Source organism: Sorex fumeus, unplaced genomic scaffold, assembly GCF_029834395.1.
Source record: "Sorex fumeus unplaced genomic scaffold, SorFum_2.1 ptg000051l, whole genome shotgun sequence".
Lineage (NCBI taxonomy): Eukaryota > Metazoa > Chordata > Mammalia > Eulipotyphla > Soricidae > Sorex > Sorex fumeus.
Genome location: NW_026606108.1, coordinates 33,855,721 through 33,868,057, shown reverse-complemented (window position 1 = coordinate 33,868,057; position 12,337 = coordinate 33,855,721). Strand labels below are relative to the sequence as shown.

Here is a 12,337-nt window from a genome sequence, read left to right as displayed (position 1 = left end):
ATTCTGTAGGACAGAGATGTGTATCTAAGTGATAATCTCACAGGGCAGAAAGTAGTGAAAGAGGTGTTGACTCCAGGAGGAGGGGAAGAGGAACTTCAGAGGAACTAGAAAGGCTTTAAGGGGAGGTATTTCTTGACAGATAATAAACTTTAACAGGTAAAATAAAAACTACATTACATGTTTATTATATGCCAGCCACTGTGCTGAACATTTACTTTCTTAATCCGACTGCATCTTGCCAGCAATTTTGCTCTCACTTATCCCCAATGTTGAGCTGAAGAAATTTGTGTCTCAGGCAGATTAAGTGTTTTTCAAAGTGCACAGCTGGTAGGGCACAGAGTCAGGATTTCACCCAGGTTGACAGAAAGGGTAAGTTCTTTTAACTCAGACCTATGCTGTACCTCGTTGTAGGAAACGCGGTCAGCTGTTTGTGTTTGGGAAAACATGGGCCATATTCTAAAAACATGTATTAGTTGATGTGACTGGAAAATGAAGTAGTATGTAGGGAGTGGAGACCAGTGGAAAATAAGGTTGAGGTAAGTCGGGGCAAGAGCCTAAGAAGCTGGAATGCTCTGCTCAGAAATTGAGGTTGGGGAAGGTGATGGGAGCATTAATTGCTTGTTGGTGAAGTGGCAGAACTAGATGAATGGTTTTGGAAGGCAAGCCAGTGTGAAGGAACCAGATGCAGGCAAACCAGTTAGTCAACTATTGTAATGGTAGTGCAAGAGTGGGAAAGCGGCTGCATAGCTCCAGGAGTGTATGGTTTTCTCCTGCAAGCTTAGTGAGGATTATTTCATTTAAAGAAAAGCAAAAACAAAACACATTTAAAAAATCTAGTCTCGGGGCTGGAGCGATAGCACAGCGGGTAGGGCGTTTGCCTTGCACGAGGCCCAACCCTGGTTCCATCCCCAGCATCTCATATGGTCCCCTGAGCACAGCCAGGTGTAGTTCCTGAGTGCATGAACCAGGAGTAACCCCTGAGCATCGCCGAGTGTGACCCAAAAAACCAAAAACAAAAAAAAATCTAGTCTCGTGAGGGATATATATTAAGAAATAATTATTAGCTTTACAAAATACGTTCAGTCCGAAAGTTTTTAAAATGAGATTTGGCTTCAGGAATAGTTTTGCATCTAAATGTTTAGGAACTGGGTAAACCAACTGTGTTTATGCAGCATTTTTAAAAAATTTTTTATTAGTGAGACACCATAAGGTACAGTTGAAGACTTACAAATTTTTGTGCTTGGGTTTCAATTATACAATAATCAAATACCCATCCCTCCACCAGTGCCCATTTCCCACCACCACGGATCCCACCTTGCCTCTGTGGCAGGGCATTCCCTTTTGTTCTCTCTCTCCTTTTGGGTGTTGTGGTTTGCAAAAGAGGCAATGAGTGGCAATCATGTTTGGTCTATAGTCTACTTTCAGCATTCTTAAAGGAATATTTGTCAGTCACAAGAAAGGAAAATAGGATGTGTGTGTGTGTGTGTGTGTGTGTGTGTGCGCGTGTGTGTGTGTGTGTGTGTGTGTATTACTTGAAATGAAAATCTTTTTTTTCCTTTTTGGTTTTTGGGTCACACCCAACAGTGCTCAACACTTACTTTTGCTTCTGCACTTAGGGCTCACTCCTGTTGGAACAAAGGTGAGGAGCGAATGGGATGCCAGGGATTGAACCCTAATCAGCCATATGAAGAGCAAGTGCCCTAACCAATGTACTACCTGTCCCCCAAATGAAAAATCTTTAAAATATATATATATATATGATTCTGTATTTTTCCTACCCCTACAAGGGCTGTAGCACTGTAGCACTGTCCTCCCATTGTTCATCGATTTGCTCGAGCCGGCCCAGTAACCGTCTCCATTGTGAGACTTGCTGTTACTGTGTTTGGCATTTTGAATAAGTCACGGGTAGCTTGTCAGGCTTTGCCGAGCAGGCGAAATACTCTCAGTAGCTTGCCGGGCTCGTTATTATATGCCCAATAAATTCCTAAAATATTTGCAAAGAAATAGAAACTATCAGTATCAGGCGTGGGCAAACTCCTGTACTCTTGCTTCCGGGCAGCGCTCTGGATCTTGCTTCCGGGTTGTGCTCTGGATCCCTCCCCCACGCTCCAGCACATTCCTCAGCCGTGGTTGTGCTTAGAGGAGACAGGACACCGTGGCTTTGGCTAATTGCATGGAGGCACTGCTTGTCCGGAGGGAACGTTCCTGTGGGGCAGACTCTAATTTTCCTTTCAGGGGGTTCCAGCCCCATGAGTACCCAGCCTGAAGAACTGAATAAACAAATGTGGAAAACTAGCTTGACTTGGAGATCTCCTCGCGAGCTTTCTGAGGTCCTAGCAGCAGAGCTGGAGCTTGTGTCCAGCTGAGCCACAGCACCAGGGAGAATGGCAGTGTTTCATCTTCCTCACTCATCAACACTTTTCATGTGCCGCCTAAAACTCCATCACCCGGATATTATAGAGCTATTAAACTCAAGAGTGGGAGCGATTATGTTAAAAATGAACTTTTATCTTCGAGAGCTACGTATTAATAAAGATGAAATTATATAATGCTTAGGATTTGCTTCCAAAGAGCAGAGATGGAAGATGCTGGTGGGAGTGCAAATAGGATAATAATGGCCATGAATTGATGATGTTGAAGCTGGGGAAGTGTACATGGGGGTTTATTTTTCATGTGTGTGAATTGACAGTTTTTAGTGTTACAAAAATTCTACTTTTGTATAAATTTGAAATAATAATTTAGAAATAACTCTTAGGAAAGGGCAGGATTAACGTTTAGGTTTTGGGTTGAGTATTGCAGTGAAAAAGTAGTACTGGGAAGCTGGAGTGATAGCACAATGTGTAGGACATTTGCACGTGGCTGACCCACATTCGATTCCCAGCACCCCATATGGTCCCCCGAGCACCATCAGGAGTAATTCCTGAATGCATGAGCCAGGAGTAACCCTGTGCATCACCGGGTGTGACCCAAAAAGGAAAAAAAAAAGCAGTACTGATAATTTTTGAAAATGTGTATGTCAGTAATCTCTCTTTTTAATGCAAAGAATGCTAATCAACCAATAAGCTGTCTCCAATTTGAAATTCACCTTTTGATTAATTCCTTGTAATTAGTTTCCTATTAAGTGGCCCCTTTTGTCTGTATTCCTAAAGCTTTTTTCACCTCCATGATATTAGTAATCTCATCACAACAGGACTTTCTGTATAGCCAACCTCTTACTCCACATCCTTGAGTATCATAACTTTTCAAGATTTTTGTTGTTGTTGTTTTGGGGCCATTCCCAGTGGTGGTCAGGACTTCTCCTGACTCTGCACTCAGGAATTACTCTTGGTGGTGCTCAGGGTATCATATGGGATGCCTGGGATTGAACCCAGGTCAGCCACTAGGAAAGCAAGTGCCTTACCTGCTGTACTGTCACTTCAGCCCCCAAGAATGAATTTTTTGTTGTTGTTTTGGGTCACACCTGGCAATACTCAGGGGTTGCTCCTGGCTCTGCACACAGAAACTACTCCTAATGGTGCTTGGGGACTCTATGGGGTTGCTGGGGATCAAATCTGGATCAGCAGTGTGCAAGGCAAACACCACACTGTACTATTGTTTTGGCCCCTTCAGAATGATTTCTTTATGTGAAAGACAATATGGGAAAACACACAAAATACCAATATTTCTCAAAAGATTTTTCCAAGGATGGTGATGATCTAAATATTGAATTACATGTCAGAATTCAAATATCTGAGTTTGAATCAGTCATTACCAGTGTTTTTTCTTTGAAGCTATAGGAAGTATGTCATAGTTTTTCCTTCTATAAAAAGAATACACAGCATAGCTGTATGTCTACACCAGTGTCCCAGTGATTCTTCCAAAACTTATTCCCACGTGGTGAACCCTATAGACTGATTATCCCCCAGGGTCTCTCTTTTGGGCGCAGTGCCAACACAGTGCTAATTTTCTAAGGAGTTGAAATTGCTGCCCCTTTTTCTCTTATAGAGTTCTAGACCATTTTATTGGTGAGAAAGATCCTAGCATCATTTGGAAGGTTATTTGAAGGTCTGACTTGCAGGGATTGGGTCTAGGGCATTTGTGTCCACAGCAGGGCTCATACTAGACGTCAAGTTTGAGTTGTGTGGATCAGCTTCCTATCTCCAGTCAAGCCCTAGAGACCTGCTTGAGGTCAGAGAAACAATTCAGGGTTTATGGAGTTGTCCGGCATATAGCCAGCCCCAGTTCAATTCCTGGCATTGCATGTGGGATCCCCATGTTATGCCAGGAGTGATCCCAGGACATAGAGCAAGGACTATCTATCCCTTGAGTACTACCGGTATGACCCAAATTCCCTCCTCCCCAACATACAGAAAAATGGATAAACTTAAAGGTTGATTTGGAAAGTTCTAGTAATAGGAATCAAGGGCTAGGCGACCCACTTAAGACCGTCATCATCTCAGGGATCAACACTCCATAGTATGGCCTTCAGCACTGCAGGAGTGTCCCATAAACCCCCCAAAGCTCATCTCTGGCTCCGGCTTTGTAATTTTAGGGAGGGTGTCTTCCTTTTAAGCACCTGAAGAAGATGACTGAGTGACTGAGTGTGCCACTTTGGATGTGGTGACATCATCAGCACTCTCAGGGCTTCCCTGAACTGTGCTCTTGGTTAGGAAATAAAGGAGGGAGTGAAGCAGATTCATCACTGCTTCAGAAGCCTGATGTGTGGAGGTTGGAAAATATGAGCTCCAGCCCTTTGAGCTACCTCTCTGGCTCCGAGGAAGTTTTCTTTAGAAATTTTTATGGTACGTGCTCATGGCAAAAAGTAATTGGTAACTGTCTTTTTGGTACAATAGGTAAGATCTATTTGATTATTGAAAAATTTTTGCTACTAAATTCACATTAACTTTTAAGACTTCCCTCCCTTTGGCTTCCCAATGAGTTGTTTTAAAAACAATTATAGTGAACAGACCCACACTCAGGACTCAGGAGACCAGGCATAGAAGGTAATGTGAGCTTTGTGAATCCTAGAGAGACTTGGGCCCTTCTTTTCCCACTAGGAGTAACCCTTCCACCCCAACTCCCAGTTGTTAAGTACAAAAATTCAGATTGCAGTTGAAGCATGCAGCCAGTGTTCTGAAGTGCTAGCAAAACTAAAAGAGCCACGGACTTTTCTTACGTTCAGGCAGACAAGCCTTGAATCTAGACCATGCAAGGTTTTCAATTCCATCTTTTCCTTGAAGGGCTGGACCTAGAGGTATTTCCCATCCTCCTGCCTGTGGCCTAGCCCCACCCATACTTCCTCTTATGTCAAATGCTTCCTAAGGAGCCAAGACAAATAGCCCCTGCCTTCATTAAACCCATTTCTTCAGGATGAATCATCTGGTGATACAATAACTATCCAGTCATTAGTAGGTAGATGGTCCCTTGAACTAAATTTATGGGCTTTGAGTCTCTCAGAAGAAAGATACTTTTAATCCAATAAATATATAAATAAACAAACATGGCATGTCTTAGACTTGGAATCACACTCAGACTAGGAGAGAGGGTAGGAAGAGTGGCTTAAGAATCCAAATCCATGCTTGTAGTGAGCTCTAGAAGTCCTTTCTGATTTCTATAATCTGTCCCCGTTCCCTGCCCAAACTTTATTGAGATATAATTGACAAAGGATGAAACATTGTATAAGTTTGATGTATTATGATGTGACAATTTAATATGGGTAATACACTGCAAAATGATTACCATTTAGGGAACCCTGTAGTACCTGGAACTGAACTAGTAAGTATCTGTACTATGCAAGTGCCTCGCCTTTTTAAAAAAAATTTTTTTTAAATTTTGAACTATGCATGGCAGTGCTCAGGGGCTACTCCCAGATTGGTGCTCAGAGGTCACTGGCTATACCTAGGGGAACATGGGGTGCTGGGGATGGAACCCATACCTCCTGTGTGTGAACACATGTTCTAACCCTTCAGGGTCTTGTCTTTGAGGTTTGTCCTCAATCCAGATGCTGACTCTCAGCATGACTTCTCAGTGTGATCACTACTTTTTTGAGGGGGTGGGGAGGGTTGTGTTGGATCTCCCCCCAGAGGTACTCAAGGGCTACTTTGTGTTCACAAGTCACTCCTGATGGTGCCGGGGGGTGGGGGGGGCGCGGGCATATGTGATGCTGGAAACCAAATAAGGGTTGGCTTCATGCAAGGCAAGCACCTTAATCCTTGTACTATGCCTCTGGCCCAGATAAGAACTTAAAAAAAAAAAACTACTGTAGGCACTTTCCTTGTACATGTAGGTTTGAATTTCAGCTCCACAGTAAAAACAAAACAAAACAACAACAAAACCCCAATAGGATGAAACCAGGGCCAAATCTGTGGTGCTTGGGGCATTATAAGTACTGGAGATCAAACTCAGGGCTACCACTTGAGCCTCATCCCCTCACAACCTTTTGCTGACAGGGGCAGGGGAGTGGGGGGATCTCTCCAGCAGTTTTCAGCCAACTGAGCCCCAGTGGTTCAGCCAATCACAGCTTTTTAACTATCACATTGACGCAGTTATAGATAAAGATTTCTGTGAACTCCCTTATAGCATGGCTTGCTCTTAACACACTCAGGGGTGCCTGATGCTATCCTGGTCCTTAAAATCCTTGGACATTAACTTGCCTTATCTTTATTGTTTATTTTCTAGATATGCATAAACAGAAATAAAATTATTTATTCCCTCTGTTTTCTCAAATGTAAGAGTGAGGAATGGGAACTGTAAAGATAGAAAAACCTCAATTCTATTTGGCCTGGTTTCCTATAGAAAATGTTTAGTAGTTGTTTTCATTTTGGGGCACAGTGGAGGTGCTCAGGACTTACTCCTGTCTCTCTGTTGAAGGATCGCTTCTGGCAGTGCTTGAGGGACCATATGTGATGCTAGCAATCAAACCAGGGTGGTCGCATGTAAGGCAAGCACCCTATCCATTGAGTTATATCCTCCTTCCCAGGCTTCCCCCTATTAATCCTGCATTCAATTTTCACATCCAGTCAAGGCTGGGCAGCAGATAAATCAAACTGAGCCATTTGTCATTGGGACAGTGTCTTGGCTTTTTCAAAGATAGGCTTAGAACATTCTAAATCAATGCAATAAAAATACAGTGCTAAAATGTTACACAGTTTAAATATATTATATATTTTATATAATTATATATATATATATATTCCAGAGAGATAGTACAGCAGGCATATGGCCACTCTGGTTCAATCTCCGGCATTCTTTATGGTTCCCCAAGACCCACCATGAGTAATTCCTGAGTGCAGAGCAAGGAGTAATCTCTGAGCACTGCCAAGTGTGGCCCCCAAATCAAATACATATGTAAACATATATACATATGTATGTGTATATATATATATATATATATATATATATAGTAAGCCCAATGCCACATTTGAGACATTTCTTGGCCAACTTGTCAACAAACAAAAGACCTAATTATCCAAAGCAGTGTGAGTTTGAGAGAGAAGAAAAGTACTTGTCATAGAGGCAGTCATGGATGGGGTGGGAGGGAAACTGAGTGCATTGATGATGGGAAATGCATACTGGTGTAGCATATACTGGTGTATACTGAGTTTTGGAACATAATATGACTGAAACCCAATCATGAGCAACTTTGTAACTCTATTTCACTGTGATTCAATTTTTAAATTAATTAATTAAAAAGGTAATATGAGTTCAATATATATGCGATAATTGGAAGTTAGTTTGAATAACCACCATCTATTCAGGGACACCTCTTCCCCATATGATGTCTCATGTGTAATGGGAAAGTTCCCATTCCTTCTGGTAACACAGCCCTATAGTCAGGTACAGGTGTGGTAAGTGGAACTGAGTTTCAGTCCCCGCTTTGGCCCTTCAGGACACAGTCACATCCTACAACTGTAGAATACTGTCCTCCCATTGTTCATTGATTTGCTCGAGCGGGCCCAGTAACGTCTCCATTGTGAGACTTGTTACTGTATTTGACATATCGAATATGTCACGGGTAGCTTGCCAGGCTTTGCCGTGTGAGCGAGATACTCTGGGTAGCTTGCCGGGCTCTCCGAGAGAAGTGGAGGAATTGAACCTGGGTTGGCCAGGTTGGCCACGTGCAAGGCAAGCGCCCTACCTGCTGTGCTATCACTCCAACCCACAACTGTAGGTTATGGCCTGAAATCAATTAAACTTCCACGTCTTTCCTCCACCAGGTTTGCCATGTCTTTCCTTGTTGGTGTAGGAAAGGTAAGCTCAAATGACCATCCTAACGGTCAGCTGGAACAACTCCCATCCTACATGATTTGCTTATTTGTTGTGTGTGGGGGGCGCATATCTAGAGATGCTTGGGGCTTAGTTTTGGCTTTGTGGTCAGGAATTACTCCTGGCAGTGCCTGAGGGACAAGATGGGATGCTGGAAATTGAACCCAAGTCAGCCATATGCAAGGCAAGCACCCTATCTGCTATATTTACTCTCTGGCCCCCCACATGCTCTTCTGCAATTTTGGCCCTGCCCCTGTAAAAGTGGGTCTGATTCTACTCTCTTGGTGTCTGAGTGAGATCATAGTTAACATAACAACCAAACAAAAGGAGTGATTTCCGAGTTAGGCCATAGAGACAGAGCATCTGCCTCGTCGTCTAGAACACTCGCACTAGGAGTCCTAAGCTGCAATGGAAGAAGTCTTGACTGGACCAAATTTGCCTTGCTATGAGGAAGCCTAGCCAAATGGTTAGTCCACGCAGAGGTGTCCTTGTGGCAGGCCTGAATGCAGCACTCCAGGCTCAGACCTGTGCATTGCCAAGCCTTTGATGGTTGTAGTTCGCAGTTGTGAAATCATTGATACACTTTAAATCTTCCCAGCTGAGGCCCAGACCATTTGAATCAAAGAGAATCCATAAAGTCTCTGAGCACAGTAAGTTGATGGCAGTTTTATGCCCTAAGTTTGGGGTGATTTGTTACCTTGAATAGTAAAAGATCCATTAGCTTCAACAATGTCAAAAATTATAGCAATAAAAAAGGAAATACTGCTCTATGTATAAAATTATAAACCAGAGGCTAGAGAGGGGGCTTGAAGGGTTATACCAGGCTTGGCATGCAGGAGTCCTGGGTTCAGTCCCAGGAAATCACCACATGATTTCCCAAGCACTACCAGGAGTGGCTTTGAACACTGTAACAAAACAAAAATTATACACTTTTTTTTTAAAAAGAAAAAAGTATATATCAACAGATACAAATGACATTGACTTATGATCAAAATAAATCATAGTAAATCATTCAAGAGACAATGAGGAAAATCAGGGACAATTAGACTTCTGATTAAAAACTTTATGATTAGGGCCCACATGACCAACCTGGGTTCGATCCCTGGCACCACATATGTTCACCAGGACCCCAGAGCCAAGAGTAAGCCCTGAGCACTGCTAAGTATAGCCCCTGCTCCCAAAACATCCTAGAAGATATTAGAAAACTACTAACATTTGAAATATGATGTAATGGTTCTTGAAAATTAGCTCTTAGGACAATGGAGCTAGTTTGAAGGGCTTGACTACATGCAAGTGTGGGGCCCAGGTTTGATCCTAATACACGTGGTCCTTAGAGAGGCTCCTGAGCATTACTGAGTGTGGCCCCAAATTTAGAAACAAAAAGATAAGTATTTATGTCTTACAGATACCTACAAAAGGATCTCAGTATGAAAATGCCTAATTTGCTTTAAATTTTCCTTTAAATTTTAGGGCCAAAGCAATAGTACAGCAGTAAGGGCACTTGCCTTGAATGTTGCCCATCCAGTTCAATCTCTAGCACCTCATTTGGTCCCTCAAGCCCACCAGGAGTGATCCCTGAGCACAGAGCCAGGAGTAACCCCTGACCACCACTGGGTATGGCTCCCAAACCAAAAGATAAAATAATAAAATTTGCCTTAAATTTTAAAATAGAAGAAGAGAAAGGGGTGGGTATAGATAAAACAAGATTGACATGTGATAATTGGTGACAACAGATGCCAATTACATGAAGGGTTATTGTACTCATATCTTCTTTTCCCACATATTCAAAACTTCCTATGAGTCAAAGGTTGACACAAAGAGAGCAGGAGAACTTGTCCTCTGTCCTGTTCCTGCATATGCGATTATATGCTATTAGGTGTTAATGGTTTAGGTGGATTGTTCGACTAAAAATATTTTCTCTGTGTACTTCTGGGAGTTTCTTAAGGCTTTATGCCAATGTGGGGATTTTAGGCAGATATCTTAGACATTCCTCAAATCAGTATAATTTTGTATAGCTCAGAATCTTTTTGAGGATAGATTTTTGACAGTAGTTGACGGAACAGAGGGAGGCACTGAGATATTCCTGGCAAATTGATTTTTATAATTGTTGGGGATGCAGTTCATCAGTTCATTCTGAAGGTTAGGCAGTGTTCAATTCTGAACATTGAAATATCTGTCATCAGCCGCGTGTTGCTATGCAGACTATAGCTTTTAGAAGGTCCTTCTGTTAGGTTTCTCTCCCTTGAAGAAAGAGTGTTAACTCAGGCTGTAGCCTGCTTCCCTCTGCTTGGTTTTGCCTATGTCACCAAGCCCAAAATAGATAGCTCTTTTACTGCAGAGCAACGAAAGAGGTTTAAATTTATCAATTCTTGTAACAATGGGTACCTTATACTGGCTTCTCTGGGTGGGGGTAGGGGAAAGAGAATGCTTGCTTCATCGAGGCGTGATCTGACACTGGCAGAGCTGGGACCAGAAGACAAGTGTATACTGTGCGGAGCTGGGCATGCTTCCCATCCTGACCCTCACTCCCGCCTTCCAACTGTGTCACCTCTTTTAGGACACAGGAAAGTAACCGAGTCACTGGGGAACCAGTACTAGAAATGTCATTGAAATTATCAAATTATGAATCAAACTCTAACCAGACACAATATCTCAAGGTCTGCGTCTATTATGTATGACAGGAAACACTCAGTTTTGTTTGTTTGGTTGGTTTTGTGTGGGTCTTTTTTTTGAGGGGGTGCAAGGGAATTGCTGAACCTGGCAATTATTTGGGCTTATTCCTGGCTCTATGCTCAGGGATCACTTCTGGCTGGCTTGGGGGGACCATATGGGATACAGGGGATCAAACCCTGGGTCGGCCACAGCCGAGGCAAACACTTTACCTGCTGTCATATCACTCCGGTCCCACACAATTTGAATTGTAAGCTGAAAGGAGTTTACTGGGTGGCACTGGCCAGGAGCAATGTGGACTCTGTGACCCAAAAGAAAAGGCTCCCTGACTTGTCACAGGTATTTGTCTTTATGTATTAAGATTCTTCCTATTCATAGGGAGGTTGCACACAGGTACTAAGTTTCAGAGAAAAGGCAATTACATGTGCTCATTTATCATGTATGTTACATGTAGAGATTTAGCTATTGGACATGGAGAATCCAGCATTATAATTAGAATTCTGTGTCAGAAAGCAGAGCTCTGTGTCTTGTTTGCACACACTGACAGCTGGCTAGAACCAATCTGGGTTAATGAGATGCTGTTCCTACTTATCTGAGGAAATATGTTATTTCTGTTGCCCTTGTATAATTTGGCAACTTAGGGTGAAATATCCCTGATAACTATAATGAGGTGGAAATAGTAAGCTGAGCATATGTAGATCAAGATGTATAAATGCATATTTCCTTAAATTTGGGGGAGAGGATAAGCCTCACACTCACACATTCACACACTCACACACACATTCTCTCCTTTCACATACAAACACGCCAACCTTCCCACAGGCACAGACGGGCAGGCTCACATTTTGGAGGAAACAGCTTCATTGGGGGCTGGGGCACACTTGGAGATGCTCAAGGACTAGTTCTGGCTCTGGAGTGACTCCTGGGTGTTCTAGGGGACAATATATGCTGTAAGGGATTTGACCCAGGGTTGCGGCTGACATGGCCACGTGCAAGGACAAGCACCTTCCCTCCTGTACTCTCTCTGGCCCTATACATTTTGTTTTTGTTTGGGGACACATCCAGCAGTGCTCAGGGCTTACTCCTGGCTCTGAACTCAGGGATCTCTCCTAGGTAGGACCATTTGGAATTCCAGGGAATCCAACTCAGGTCGACCACATGCAAGGTAAATGCCCTACTTGCTGTGCTACTGCTCCAGCCCAGAACTTATACACTTTAATGCTGAGGTATATGTCAGCCCCTTCTCTAGTAAGTAGCAACTTAACTCTCAGTTGGCATTGAAGGAAGAGAAGGACAAGGTAAGGGGTCACCTACTGATAACTTTTTGCTGTACTAGGATGACATGGGAAGAGATCATGGTTGCAACACCTCAGAACCAAGTTTCCAGAGAAACTACCAAAACTTAGGTATGTGGGAGCCACGC

General features: G+C 42.9%; 1 protein-coding gene across 1 annotated transcript in view; it reads left to right on the top strand.

The window, feature by feature from the left end:
* CDKL3 (cyclin dependent kinase like 3) overlaps window positions 1–12,337 on the top strand; it is a 121,777-nt gene that overhangs the window by 90,365 nt on the left and 19,075 nt on the right. The window lies entirely within an intron of this gene.